At 38.3% G+C, this 16,477-nt stretch overlaps 1 protein-coding gene across 2 annotated transcripts in view; it reads right to left on the reverse strand.

Moving 5' to 3' along the window:
- CNR1 (cannabinoid receptor 1) overlaps positions 1-8,949 on the reverse strand; it is a 119,709-nt gene extending 110,760 nt beyond the window's left edge. For both annotated transcript variants that reach the window (XM_073626918.1, XM_073626920.1), the window contains exon 1: positions 8,017-8,949. The gene's annotated coding sequence lies outside the window, so the exon portion shown is untranslated. The remainder of the gene's footprint in view (positions 1-8,016) is intronic.
- Positions 8,950-16,477: the final 7,528 nt, after the last annotated feature.

Raw genomic sequence — 16,477 nt, forward strand, 5'->3', positions numbered from 1 at the left:
TTTCGGTCCGAATTTTTGGCTGAATTCAGACCTGAAAGGGACCAGAAGATGCTGTGCAATTCGCTCTGCAGCCGTCCCGGAGCAGTGTGAACCGGCTCCATTGAGAGCTGGTCACAGTCCCCTAACATGCAAATTGGATGCAGGGAAACCCACATCCAATTCGCAATAGTGTGAACCCAGACTTAAAATACATATATACATTCATAAACTAAACTAGCCATTCTTATTGAATTCACCTTCTAATGTGTTTTATGTTAACTGACTCAAATGAGATTTGTACTTTGTATGATGAGTAACTTTTAGTCTTTATTCTAACCCTCTCTATGGAATATGGGAGCGAGGTAACCTTTTTCCCTGCTGCCCCAGCAGTATACCTGTATAGCATTCTACATAAATCAATCACACATAATAAAATTATTGTCATTTAATAGTTGACCATATAGGAGATTGTGGAAGTTGGCAATCATCATAAAATGGAAAAAGGTAAAATGCAACTTTGGAGATAAGCTTTAATGTGGTAAGGACTACTGTGATGGATTATAATGTACTATGCTAATGGAAATATTAAATGGCTGATTTGTATGTGAAATAGCATTTAACAGAACACGTGGCACTTATGAAACAATAGATCCGTAGACAATGTGTCCCCTATAAATCACTAATGTTATTAGCGTGCTTCCTGAAAGCTGGGCATCAGTATGTCATATTCAAACCACATTACTTTTCATTGCAATTGCTTGCATTCCTTGCTCAAAATAAAACCTTACTTTGTATTAAGCAGTTTAAATACATTATTGCAAAAATGGATATGAATAACATATATATATATATATATATATATATATATATATATATATATATATATATATATATGATCAGAAAATGTATGCTATTTCCTTGTTATATTACCAAAACACAGAAAGCCCTTTGCTCCAGGGCATAAGAACTTTAAAATCCCAGTGCAACTTGCACAGATACATAGAAAACACCTAATACTGGCTCCCTTAGGGTAAAGCACTACAATTATTAAATGGCCAGATAATCCTTTGTTTCCAGGGTGTGCTCTAGGTGCTAGCATTGCCATGACTACAAGCACCTAACAATGGTTTAGTTATGATATACATACACCAATTCAAATAAACACACAACATGAATAGGGGAAGTAAAAGAATACCAATTATTTAAATATACACACAGCTTTTTTCTTTGAAAGCTGATTCTGATGAATGTTAGTTTTACTAACTCTATTTTAACTTTCATATGATTATTCAGTTAATGTCGTTGTGATTTGAAAGTCTAAAACACTTTTAAAAGCCAAGAATGTTGACAGAAATCCAAAGATCCTCACATCTCATTAACAAAGACTTGGGTATGACTGGCCAACACAAGTTCATGAATTCATAGGGAAATAAACATTTATTTCACTCTCACTTTTCCATTCTTCTTAATAGCAACAGTAATAGCTCACACCCACTATGCATATTTTTCAGACTTCCCGTAGGCATTGTTATGGCACAATCCACAGAGACTGCATACAGTTTTTTTTTTCTGACACTTTCAAAACAGTAATCAAGACTACAGTGGCCAAATAGTGATTTCTAAAACAAATATTACCAGCGTAAGTGTTTGTGATATCCAGTCTTATTTAAATCTACATACCTTAAGGTATTTTAAAGGTGAATGTATTAGGGATAAAAATGTAATCACACAAAGCAATATACAGAGGGCTAGAAGAAGTGTGTATATGTGTACATGTGTAAGGTGTTTAGCAAAGTAAAAAGTATTTTTCTAGGATTTACAAGTGTTTGCTTGCTCCTTTTCAATGGTCTTTACAAGCAAGTTGATTCCAAATATCCTTTTTTGAAAACAAAACAATTTCATAATTCAAAGAAGTATGGAGGCCCTTTGTGGATATTCTAGAGCAGTGGTCATCAACCCTGTCCTCAGGGCCCACTAACAGGCCAGGTTTTATGTATTACCCTGGGGAGATGCAGACTAGAATACTGCAATCACTGAGCAGCAAATTATATCACCTGTGATGTATTTCAGTTATCTTGCAAACCTGGCCTGTTAGTGGGCCCTGAGGACAGGGTTGATGACCACTGCTCTAGAGGCTTTTCAGATATAACTACAATGGGGACAACCAATACAGCATGGATTTCTATGCCCATAGTCATATGAATAAGATGAGATTACAAACGTTTAACCATCTTATAAAAGTAAATTGGTGAGTAGTTATTTCAACCAATTGTAATGCATTCAGTAAATAGGAGCCTTCCATTAGTCTGATAAATATTGAATCATGGAAGACAGTGTGAAATCTACAATATTAAAGTGATCTTAGTCAATATCAAAGAAAGGCAAGTCTGTTGGCATACTTTGCAAACTTGAGCACCTTCAGGACAGAATAGACTGTGAAGATTTAGTTTTATTATGTTTTGAAACATCCGTGGTCCTTATGATCAAACTCCCTGAGAAGCTAATGTGAATTTAAAGGCCATATATAATAGTCATATTTTTTGACTATGGTAATTCTGAAGGGTTAGAATTCATGCTAAGAGCAATGGTGAAAAACAAATTCCTTATCACTAAGACAGTGAATTCCAACACTACGAGAAGTAGGGTTTTACTCCTTATTTTGCCTGCATTACTTTAATAAAATGCAACTCTGTTGGCCATCTGTAATGATTTCATGACCTTATGACCTCTCATATAAATTTTTATGTAAATATATATATATATAGATATCTAGATATATCTATATATAGATATATCTAGATATCTATATATAGATATCTAGATATATCTATATATAGATATATCTAGATATCTATATATATATATATATATATATATATATATATATATATATATACAAATTATGACACATGGACTAAGTATATATTCACCATTATTATAAAATGCTATCTTTTCTAATTTAACCACTTGCCGACCGGCTCACACCGATATACGTCGTCAGAAGGGCACGTACAGGCAGATTAATGTACCTGTACGTTGCCCTTTAAGAAGTGATTTGCAGGCGTGAGTGTGATCGCGGGTCCCGCAGACTCGATGTCCACGGGGATACCTGCGATCGTCTCACGGAGAAGAAGAACGGGGAAATGCTTGTTTACATCAGCATTGTCTAGTGGCACTGACACTGATCACAGCTCCCTGTAATCGGGAGCAGTGATCAGTGTCATGTCACACATAGCCCCTCCCCTCGACAGTTAGAATCAATCCATAGGACACACTTTAACCCCTACAGCGCCACCTAGTGGTTAACCCCTTCACTGCCAGTCACATTTACACAGTAATCAATGCATTTTTAATTGCACTGATCGCTGTATAAAATCGTGAATGGTACCATAATTGCGCCAAAAGTGTCCAATCTGTCCGCCATAATGTCATAGTCATGATAAAAATCGCTGATCGCCGCCATTACTAGTAAATAAAAAAATTATTAATAAAAATGCCATAAAACTATCCCCTATTTTGTAGATGCTATAACTTTTGCGCAAACCAATCAATAAACGCTTATTGCAATTTTTTACCAAAAATATGCAGAAGAATACGTATCGGCCTAAACTGAGGAAAAACATTTTTTTTAATATATTTTTTGGGGATATTTATCATAGCAAAAAGTAAAAAATATTGCGTTTTTTCAAAATTGACACTATTTTTTTGTTTATAGCGCAAAAAATAAAAACCGTAGAGGTGATCAAATACCACCAAAAGAAAGCTCTATTTGTGGGAAAAAAAGGACATCAATTTTGTTTGGCAGCCAGGTCGCACAACCACACAATTGTCAGTTAAATTGACACAGTGCCGAATCGCAAAAAGTGCTCTGGTCTTTGGGCAGCCAAATGGTCCGGGGCTTAAGTGGTTAAGATCATTTTTCAGATTAACTCAGGATTACAAGATATAGGTTCATAAGTTACCAGAAGATGTGATAGCAGAAGGATGGGGGTGGGTACCATTTCTATAACACAACAGTTTTCACTACATTGCTCATAAAAAAAAAGAGTATTAATGTTGTTATTACATCTGGTAGATACTGCTCTGCTAAGACAAATACTGTAAACTGGTAGAAGCAAAGATTGTCTAGAAAATCAATAAAATATATTATTATGCACTGCAAGTGCCCTGTAAGAGCCAGTGAAAACATACACTTTTAAGTCATACATTTTACAGTATATTCCCTCAATCAAGCACATGTTTTGCCCTGCTAACAAATACCTGAATGTCTTGAACCAGTTACAAGGCTCTATGTACAAAGCACATTTAGCATACATTATTATGCTTAAATTAATTAGCACTCTGTAAAGTTTACTAATGAGCAGTATGTAGGCAATAGGCTGTTTAAACAATGGTTGTAGAAAAAAGGAGAATGCACATATGCACCAATTCCTATAAAAGAGAGGTAATGCTTACATATTAACCCATAGCCAGTCATGTATAACTTATCCATAATTTTTACAATGAAGACCATTACTGCTGTCAAGATAACAAAGAAAAAGCAAAGGTGTTAGGTGCATGCTGCAGAAGTCCAAATAAAGCAACTGAAACAAATTTCATCACATATGCAAAGCATACCATCATTTAATTCAAAGATTTAATGATTTAACACACAGTGGTTTAGGATTTGCATATAAACGCGAGAGTTTTTTTTTAATTCATAGCCAAGTGCCAAACTATGTATTATGTATTGTTTTAAGCTAACTTTATTTCTCTTGACAGCCTTTCTATCCTAATTGACATGTTGTTTCATTATAAGTATCACAATTGTTAAAAAAGCAACATTCTTATGGCGATTGAGAATTTTTTGCAATGGCAAATGCAAAAGAACTATGCAGGTCATGCGTTTTGGCACTAACCTTGAGAATAACCAATAGAAAACCTTTTGTTAACGTAGCACACTCTGCCTAATGTTAGCAGTGTATCTGTTATGAAGTCTGAGCTTAAAACATATTGGGCTTGACCTCATTAGATATGTTTTCTGTTGTGTTAATGGCTGCCTACAGCTCCTCATAGCATCTAACAAAAGGTTCACAGTTATTAGTACAGCAAAAACATATCTAATAAATAGCATTAAATATATAATTGCCCTTTACTTTGAGAAAGCCAGATTGCATAACCATAATACGTCATACTAAAAATATTCTTTTTTTTATCATTTCCTTTATTGTAATGTTTTTTTACATACTTGTCTCTCACACTTGTGATCCCTTTGTTTATGTCTCAAAGTTTTATTCCATATAGCTTTTAGGAGAGCACATATAATGAGCTCCCAAGACTCCACAGTAAGGGGACAGACTCATTTCTGAAACCTCTCATTCAACAGTTATCAACAGATGCCCAACCCAGATATTTCATCTGAACCTCCAGTTTTCCAATTTGGCACAAGAACACACACCAAACTCTTGTGAATGTGTGATGTCACTATCTTGGTTGTTCCTTATATCCCTATGAGTGAAATGGCAAAATATAAAAAAAAAAAAAAATGTCATTTAAACATAGATACAGTGCGACTCTGATGATAATTTCATTAAACACCAATTAACTTGTGATCACTGTCATCTTGGTACCTTTCATAGATAACATAAGGGCATAAGAAAATAGTTGAATGAGTACTACCCTTATGTTACAGATTACGATGGTGGGATTAGATTTGGCTTGGGTGGTAATTTATGAAAAAAATTAATAAATACCACCTTCATGTTAGAGGCCATATTAGAGTTCTATTTAATAGGAATTAGATTTGACTTGGGTAGTAAAGAAAAAAAATGAAGAAACACTACCCTTATATTACAAGTGATATTAGAATATTTTTTAATTGGGATTAGATTTGGCTTGGAGAGTACTTTATGAAAAAATAAATACTACCCTTATGTTACAGGTCTCATTAGAATCATTTTGTTGGTAGAAGTCCACAGAGGGGAAAAGAGAGGGGGGGAAGATGGGACTTTGCGATACCAGCACCATATACAAAAGCATACAATAGTCATATTCCTTCATATTGTATGCTTCTGTATATGGTGCTGATATCGTAAAGTCCTGACTCCCCCCCTCCCTTTTACCCTCTGTGGGCTTCTATTTAGTATCATAGGGACTGATACCAATCTACATTGGGGTATAGGCACATACTATTCTAATACATATTAAATTGGAATTATAAATGGCTTAGGTATCTATAAAAATAAAATAACTTACTAATACCCCTATGTTACAGGTGAATTTAAAATCATATTTAATTGGCTTTAGATATGGCTTTGATAGTAATTTATTTAAAAAAAATAATAATACTACCCTTATGTTACAGGTAAGAATTCAATATGGTTCATCCAGAATCATATTTAATTGGGATTATTTATGGTTTGGGTAGTAATTTATTTAAAGAAATTAATTAATACTGCTATGTTACAGGTCAAGTTAGAGTCCTATTTAATTGGGATTAGGTATGGCTTGAGTAGTAAAGTTTTTTTTAAAAATGACTTAATACTATCACTATGTTACAGGTCGAGTTAAAATCATATTTATTTGGGGTTAGATATGTCTTTGATAGTAATTTATAAAAAAAAAAAAAAAAAGGAATTAATACTACCCTTGTGTTACAGGTCACATTAAAATCATATTTAATAGGGATTAGATATGGCTAAGGTGGTAATTTTATTAAACAAATGAATTAATGTTGCTTCTATGTTATAGGTCAAATTAGAGTCCTATTTAACTGGAATTAGATATGGCTTGAGTACTAAAGTTTTTAAAACATGACTTAATATTACCCCTGTGTCACAGGTCAAGTTTAAATCATGTATATTTGGAGTTAGATATGTCTTTGATATTTATAAAAAAAAATAAAATAAAAAAGGAATTAATACTACCTTTATGTTACAGGTCACATTGAATTCATATTTTATAGGGATTAGATATGGTTAAGTTAGTCATTTATTAACAAAAATGAATGAATACTGCCTCTATGTTACAGGTCAAGTTAGAGTCCTATTTAATTGGGATTAGATATGGCTTGAGTAGTAATGTTTAAAACAAAAATGACTTAACACTACCCCTATTTTGCAGGTTGAGTTAAAATCATATTTATTTGGGGTTATATATGACTTTGATACAGATTTATAAAAATAATAATAATAATAATAATAATAATAATAATATCTACTACCCTTTACATTACAGGTCATACCCTTACGTTACAGGTCACATTAAAAACATATTTAATAGGGATTCCAGTAGCTATGGCTAAGGTAGTCATTTATTTAAAAAAAAAGAAATTAATGCTGACCTTATGTTACAGATCACAATATAATTAGATTTTAATTGTGATTTGATTTGGCTTTTGTAGTAATGAGAAGATGGTAAAACAAAACCAACACACACACACACGTACAAACACACACAAACACGCACAAAAACACACACACACAAACACACACAAACATGCACAAACACATACACTTGATAAACAAGTCCATTTGCCACTTCCCCTGATATTGGATACTGAATGTGATTTTACCAACCTTACTTATTTAAAAAAAATAAATAAATATATATATATATATATATATATATATATATATATATATATATATATATATATATATATATATATATATATATATATATATATATATATATCAAATATCTGCATTCTTCTAATGGACCTTGGCTAGTAGGAATAGTAGGAAATCTATGTACACCAGCTGTAGGTTCCTCTCTCTCTTCCATGCTCACAGTCTCTTTACATCTCCATGACACTGACATGTAAAACACATCCTTTATCCAATATTAATGTGCTCCTTTTCATTTAGCCCCCTTGCTGGTGACACTGTGATTGTTTTCCATCTTCCTGATTAAAAATGATAGCACTAAACGTTCTAGGTTCAAACTTTCTAATCTCTAGCATCTCTAAAGAAGAACAAAAGGTTTCTAAAGAAATAGCACAAAAGCATGGGGATTAAAAAGGAAGCAGAGATACAGGCGTGGACAGGCAAGACTTACCGTTCCTTACATGCCACCGTATGAAAAGGCTGCTCCCTGTGCTGTGCTGTGCTTGCCTCCTTCCTTGCCAGCCGTTCTGTGTTGAACTTATTAGACCGGACAGAGCCGTGCGCTGTCCACTGGCGGTGGTGCTGAAGTCGCTATTGCTGAAGTCGGTGGTGCTGAACTGCTGCCCCCAAGAGGGAGAAGGGGAAGAGAGCGCCGCTAGCACAGTACACTGCCCCGGGCGCAGCACAATAAAGTCACACACACAGTCTGCTCCGATCACCCAAGATTTCGGAAAACCTCGAGCCTCTGCCAGTGCATGCAAACAATAAAGATAGGAGGCGTCTTAATCCACTTCATGTATCTCTAGTACAGATCTTGCTTGTTAGGAAACACATCAGACCAAGTCAATGCTATTGAGATCTTCTCTTGTACCTAAGAGCATCCCTAGCCTGCCACTGACACAGAAATGTGCCGCTCATCAATGACATTTATAGGCTCGGTCAGCTGATCCTGCCTCAAATCTTGAGGATGCTTTCCCCGTATCTCTTTTTTTTTTTTTTTTGCTGTGTTTTTCTGGTTCAGTTGCAGCAGACAGGGCTCCCAGGTTGTGTATTGTCTGCTTGGTGTTTTTCTCTGGTCCCAGTGCTCTAGGGTCCCATTTATCAAGCTGCTCCTCTTATCACGTGTTAATCTGTTTTAGTCCTGGCACCAGCAATCACCAGCACAATCTGCAAGATCCACTACTCTGCGATGTGGTTGGAGAATGGGGGAAGCACTACTGACACATAGATAGTGCACAAGAACAAGCAACACACACACCCACCCCACTGCAACCTCCAATAATCAGCTACACGCTTTTAGGGCTTTGCTTTCTGTGCAAATTTAAACAAATGTCAAGGCATATGGGATGCAGACGTGTACCAGCAGCACTGCTCTCCTTACAGTCCCTATAAGGTTTGCAAGCAAATGGGAACAGCAAACAAGAAAGACAAAAAAAGGCAAGATAAGGTGGAATATATTGCTTTAAGTGAAATACAAAGATATTAGAGATTTGGTAATATTTGTAAACAGCTTAATGTTGATTGTGATGCACACTAAACCTACTCCTTATCCTTATGGCATATGGCTACAAGTGTCAGATGGACTACTATCTCATAACAGAATGAACACAGTGACATAGGCCAGCAGTGCAATTCAACATGTTGGCAGACAGAGGGTGCTTCCTATTGCATTTACCCTTTCTTTCTTTATAGCATGCTGCCTGGGTAGAGTTTGTTTTATATTATTAGCAGTACCTGAATTACAACCAACTTTTGAAGCTGACGTTAACACTATTAAACTGTCTTTGACTTATTATATCTACATTGGCAACTGGCAATTTTATTTTGGATTTGATGGATCAAATACCATGTTTAAAATGAATTCAGCAATATCTCCCATATTATAACTAATAATACAGTGTATATATATATATATATATATATATATATATATATATATATATATATTCAACAGACAGATCTTGACACGGGAGCTTGTGAAAATATCAGCAAAGTTTATTATACCGAGGTTTAAAGTGGTTGTAAAGGCAGCAGGTTTTTTATCTTAATGCATTCTATGCATTAAGATAAAAAAATTATGTGTGCCTCAGCCCCCCTCAACCCCCTAATACTTACCTAAGCCCATCTCGATCCAGCAATGTTGCATGAGAGACTCAGCTGTTTGGGACTCTCCCCCCTCATTGGCTGAGACACACAGCGGTCGCCATTGGCTCCCACTGTTGTTGATCAAGGTCAGTGAGCCAATGAGGTAAGAGAGGGGCGGGGCCAAACCACGGCTCCATGTCTGAATGGACACAGAGCTGCGGCTCAGCTCGGGTGCCCCCATAGCAAGCTGCTTTCTGTGGGGGCACTCGGCAGGAGGGAGGGGCCAGGAGCGCTGGCGAGGGACCCGAGAAGATGAGGATCAGGGCTGCTTTGTGCAAAACCACTGAATAAAGCAGGTAAGTAAAACATGTTTGTTATTTTTAAATTTAAAAAAATTAGACTTTAGTATCACTTTAACCACTTGCCGACTGGTTCATGCCGATATACGTCAACAGAATGGCACGGGTGCGCAAAACCACGTACCCGTATGTCACTCCGTCATCAGTGGCTAGCGGCGCACGCACTCGATGTCCAACAGTGGCCCGCGATCATGGCATGGAGAGGCAGAACAAGGAGATGCCTATGTAAACAAGGCATTTCCCTGGTCTGCCTAGCAACGTGACAGGGATCTACTGCTCCCAGTGATCAGGAGCAGTGATCTCTGTCATGTTCTAGTGAGCCCATCCCCCCTACAGTTAAAACACACTGAGGGAAAACACTTAACCCCATGTGTTTAACCCCTTCCCTGCCAGTGACATTTACACAGTAATCCATGCATTGTATAAATGTCAATGGTCCCAAAATAGTGTCAAAAGTGTCCGATCTGTCCACCGCAATGTCACAGTCATGATAAAAATCACAGATCGCTGCCATTAATAATAAAAGAAATTAATAATAAAAATGCCATAAATCTATCCCCTATTTTGTAGACACGATAACTTTTGCGCAAACCAATCAATATATGTTAATTGCGATTTTTTTTACCAAAAATATGTAGAAGAATACATATTGGCCTAAACTGAGGAAGATTTTTTTTTTATATACATTTTTTGGGGATATTTATTATAGAAGAAAGTTAAAAAAATATATATATAACCGCAGAGGTGATCAAATACCACCAAAAGAAAGCTCTATTTGTGGGAAAAAAAGGACGTTGATTTTGTTCGGGTACAACGTTGCACCACCACGCAATTGTCAGTTAAAGCGACGCAGTGCCGTATCACAAAAAAAAGGGCTTGATCAGGAAGGGGGTAAATCCTTCTGGGGCTGAAGTGGTCAAGATGTGTGCTGGCCATCTTTCTCAAGAAAGTGTTGATGAATCATCAATACAAAAACATTGCTGATTTGCACTAACTCCTGTTTCAAGACTTGTCGAGTGCCACACATCTGGATTATGTATGCTGACTTAACTGCATGAGTGCACTCGGCCCATTGTTCCTCATGATGTGTTTGGTGACTACCATGGTTATTTATATATATATATATATATATATATATATATATATATATATATATATATATATATATATATCCCTTTCGGGTTCAATCAATCAAACCAACAGCACAGCCTAGCTCACGCTGTTCATATTGCGCTGAAAGGAGCTAAGGACTAGTTTACAACACAATCCCTGTGTTTTTTTGTATTTTTAAAACATGCTCATTCTCATGCTTTTGTAGTTCATTTGTAATGTGTTCCAGTATGTTTTTTTCTTTCACTCATTTGAAAACTATGTTTCTGTTGCTTTGCATGCATTTACAAGTTGCAGTGCAAAAAATGTATGCTGCTGTACTGGAACTGAATGCAGTGGTGTGAACTAGGGTGATTGGAAAACATCCATTTTACTATGCATGCATTCAGGATGCATTTAAAAAAATGCACCTGAAAGTGTGTGGGGTGAACAAGCCCTAAAAGTAAATTTGGAGGGGCACATAGCTCAATCAGATTTTAACTTTTTACCCTTAATGGCAGTCAGGACTACCTTAAATATGAATCATTGTTTTCATCTTGTTTTGTCTTATTACATTAGTTAGGTGCATAGCGTGTCCAATCAGTCTTAACATTATGGCTACTGACAGGAAAAGTGAATAGCATTAAATTATCTCATTACAATGGCATTTGAAAGTGGATGGGATATATTAGGCATAAAGTAAACATGTTGTCCCTGAAATGGATGTGTTGAAAGCAGAAAAAATGGGCAAGTGTAAGGATCTGAGTGACTTTGACAAAAGCCAAATTGTAATGACTTGATGACTGGGTCAGAGCATCTCCAAAACCGCAGCACTTGTGGGATGTTCTTGGTCTGCAGTGGTCAGATCATACCAAAAGTGGTTCAAGGAGAGAAAATGGTGATTCAGCAAGAGGGAGGCCAAGGTTCACTGATGCATGTGGGGAGCAAAGGCTTGGCCCGAACCAATAGAAAAGCTACAGTAGCTCAAATTGCTGAAAAAGTTAATATCCAAAGGCACCTACGATGGGCATATGAGCATCAGAACTGGACCACAGAGCAATAGAAGAAGGTGGCCTGTTCAAATGAATTCAAGAATGGTTTGAAGGACACGAGTCTGAGGTGTTGACTTGGCCTCCAAAATCTCCAGATTGCAGTTCAATCGAGCATCTGTGGTATGTGCTAGGAAAACAAGTCCGATCCATGGAGGCCCCACTTTGCAACTTACAAGTTTTAAAGAAGCACAAGTGGAGAGGCGCCTCTGGGTGCAGTCGTTTTTTAAAAATCAATTCAATAGACAACGTAAGATCAACTCACATGTTGTATAAAAATGAGAAGCATGGTATCAAAAAGTCGAGATGACGCTCCCACATCCTGTGACGAGATCCGTGCTGTGTACGATGACCGGGGATCTTCCGAATTATGTAAACGCCGGCTCCGGAAGAGCTGCCTCAGAACGAGGCTTGGAACACAGTGGATGGCTGGCAGCAGGGGGACGACATCATCAAAAGACGCGTTTCATGAGCGTGCGCACTTGGATGCTCTGCAGGTCTGCTGAGGAAGGAGCGCGACTTGCAGAGCATCCAAGTGCGCACACAGCATGGATCTCGTCACAGGATGTGGGAACGTCATCTCGACTTTCTGATACCATGCTTCTCATTTTTATACTACATGTGAGATGATCTTACGCTGTCTATTAAATTGATTTTTAAAAAACGACTGCACCCAGAGGTGCCTCTCCACTTGTGCTTTTTTTCAGCTCTTTGGAATATGTTTTTTTCCCTAAATTGATGGCAGCCTTGTGTGCTTCCTGTGGACGTTTTTTTCCCTCTCCCAATACCACTACATAGCTGATTTGCCTGTGTATGCCAGATAGACTATATTGTCAATTACTAGCAGATTTGTATTGGGACTTTTATGATCTCTGTGTTGATGCGCCTACTTGTGTTCAGGTTTTAAAGAATCTGATACTGACAGCTTGGTTCCAGGGTTGCCAATCCTCTGTAAATTTATGGACAGTTTGTAAAAATCATCTGAATTTTATCTGTCCATAATGTGCGCAAATATGGTTACGGTCAGCCTTGGAACTGCACATGCGCAGTTCTGAACCCCGCCATGCTGCTCAATGGAGGATTTTCACCTGGCACTATGTAAGGAATTTCCATACAGCTTTCCTCTACCACAAGGTGGCGCCATTTGTTTCTGCAGCACATCTACTAGGACCAGCTACATGGTGCACACAGATAGTATAAGTGGACATTGGAAGATAGAAGAACAGAGAATGTGCCTCAAAATGCAAGATGGCTGTCGCTCTTCTGGGACCGTGGTGGAACACATGCCGTGTGTGTGGAATGCATGCCACTTTCCTGATGTCACTTGCAGTGCGGTCCCAGATGGTCCTGCAAGAATGGTGGCCATCTTGACTGGGCAATCCTATCCAGCCTTACAGCTGCTGGTTGGCATGGGGAGATGGAAAGACGGTGACAGGAGCCCCGCCAGGAACATATTACTATGATGAGCCTACCTCTGTTTTTTTTCCTGCCAGAGTCACTCTAGTGCCACCTCCAGGTATATGAACACTCCTTGCACTTACCCATACTGAAAAGACCCATTAGGCAGAAGCGCCCTATTTTTCCTTTACAGACACTGGAAGAGCAGTTCACTGGGAAATGTACATGGGAAATGTAGTCAGATTTGAAGCTCCGGGTAGTCAGGTGAGGTGGACAAAAAATAGAGCCGGGGAATAGATAAAATCAGATTTCACTTTAATGTAAAGTTAAAAAGCATGACATGCAGGAGTGCCCAGACTGATACATCAACAAGCCAGTGGAGAAGAGAAACACATAATCCCAAACGCTGAAGGATGACACATGATCCTGGACCCAACAGTAGGTTTCACCACCCAAAAGGACAGTGGGAGAAGTGTGTAAATTACAGTCAAAGCTGCACTTACTGTGTGTATCTACATATCACCTTGGAACCTCATTGTGCTTGGTACTTTTTTTTTTCCAGGTGAGGTGGACAACGGAGTAGTAGGTTCAGGTATTTTTGTCATATATTCTGAGTCGCTGGCTCCCAGCAACAGTTCTTCTCATAAGTGTTCCTTTTCTTTCCTATATTCTAGGAGTACAGTGCAGAGTGACTATGGAACCTCCATCCAAGTCCCTCCACAGTTTTCTGCATGTGCTTGGGAGCTTCATGCAGTCATAGCAACCAATCAGGACCCCCCTTTGCTTTGGCCTGGCTGCCTATTGGTTGCTGCGTTACTGCACAAAACAATCATCAATAGAACCAGGATAAAGCTGGGACTGCCATGTGATCCCCTTCTTCCCCTGGGGAAGAAAGGGTGAAGCTGATTTGTCCTGTTTTATATACAATGCTTTTTATGTATTTTATTTGTGTTTTTCTATGTGAAGCTGCCAGCAAACAGTGGCTTAGCATGGAGAACTGGTCTGAATGAACTCTAAGGGGGAACTCTAAGGACTCTGAGCACTCTGATGTAAAGGAAAACTCTGAGGACTCTGATGTGAGGGGGAATCTGTGGACTTTGATGTAAGGGGGTTCTGGTGGCCAGAGACCCCCTTACATAAGTGTGTCCCTTTACACCAGTGTGCTAAGCATTCTCCTTTACATCAGGGTCAGCAGAGTTCCCCCTTGCAATCTAAGGGGGAACCCTGCAGACTCTGATGTAAGGGGGAACTCTGTGGAATCTGATGTAAGAGGGAACTCTGGGAACTCTTGTGTAAGGAGGAAGTCTGTGGACCCTGATGTAAAAGGGAACTTTGATGTAATGGGGTCACTCTAGGGTAAGGGATGTCTCTGATGTAAGGAGGGACTCTTGGAACCCTGATTTATAGGGGAATGCTGGGGACTTTGACATAAAGGGGACTCTAATGAACAGGGGGTTAATCCTGATTCCTGCACTCTATATATTGTTTTGAATGTTACTTACTTGTGACCCATGCACTTTATACATTATGTTATACATTACATAGTCCTGACTAGAGATGGGCGAATAGTTCGGCCCGAGCATGAGTTCAGGTCGAACATTTGCCTGTTCGGCCGTTTGCCGAAAACCTGAATTTGCAGGTTGTTGGCCGGGTGTTCGCCCCGACAAACACCCTGCAATACGCTAAGCACTGCACAGTGCATTCTGTGACCTGATTGGGCAAAGCTTTGCCCAATCAGGGTGCAGTGTAAGCTGTTTGTTAAGGAATGGGGCCAGGAAGCCAGTCACCGCATCCTTAACAACCGATGAGTCAGCTGTCAATGGGTTTCCCTGACAGCTGAATGAAAAAAAAAAGTGCCGGTAAAAAAATAAAGAAAAAAAAATACATTATTTGGAAGTAATTGGCCATAAAAGGGGCATGGGGGTCTGGATACTGCCCTGGGGGACATGCTTCAATAAAAATTATTTTTAAAACAATCGTTTTTTTCAGGATAGATGATTTTAATAATGCTTAAAGTGCAATAATGAAAATGAAAAATTCCTTTAAATATCATGCCTGGGGCCCCCCTTGATGTGCCTGTAAAGTGGCGCATTTGTAGCATCTACAGAACATGCTACAGCAAAACTGACATTTCTAAAGAATAGAATCCCATTTAAAATGACTTGTGGTTACAATTGCCAGCACCCGGCTATTAAAAAATCAAGAAAAAATCTAAGTGGGGTCCCCCCAGTCCATACCAGTCTTACATCAGAAGGGGTGGTGCCACTAGGTGAAATAACTAGGTGACATCGCCCCCTGTCTATATAAAAGCTGTTAAAATGCAGGGTGAGCAGTCAGCGGGAGGCCTCCCAGAAGGCTGAGGCATTTTCCTTTTTTCTATTTTTCGGATCCGTTGAGCGTCTTGATTGACGGTGGATTACATCGAGGGACACTGTTCTGTATATGCTACAAATGCACTACTTTACAGGCACATTAAGAGGGCCCCTAGGCATGATATTTAAAGGCATTTTTTATGTTCATTGTTGCACTTTAAGCATCATTAAAATTACTGCTCCTGAAAAAATTATTGTTTAAAAAAAAAAGATTGATACATGTCCCCCAGGGCAGTACCCAGACCCCCAATACCCTTTTATGGACAATTACTTGCATATAAGCCTTCAAAATGAGCATTATTGATTTTTCCTGTTCGGCTCCCATAGACTTTAATATGATTCGCTGTTTGGGTTAGAACATTTCCCCTGTTTGAGAGTTCTGCTGTGAACTGAACAGTGGGGTGTTCGGCCCATCCCTAGAAGGTGTTCATTGTCCCAACAGTTGCTGGTTTTAATTAAGTTTCTCTTGAAGGTAGGCTCAGTCAGATACAATTATATGCCTGTTGTGTGCATAAAAACACATGCAATGGAAATGTTTAATTTTTAAAAAATGATTCTTT

Source organism: Aquarana catesbeiana, linkage group LG04 (genome assembly GCF_042186555.1).
Source record: "Aquarana catesbeiana isolate 2022-GZ linkage group LG04, ASM4218655v1, whole genome shotgun sequence".
Classification (NCBI taxonomy): Eukaryota; Metazoa; Chordata; class Amphibia; order Anura; family Ranidae; genus Aquarana; species Aquarana catesbeiana.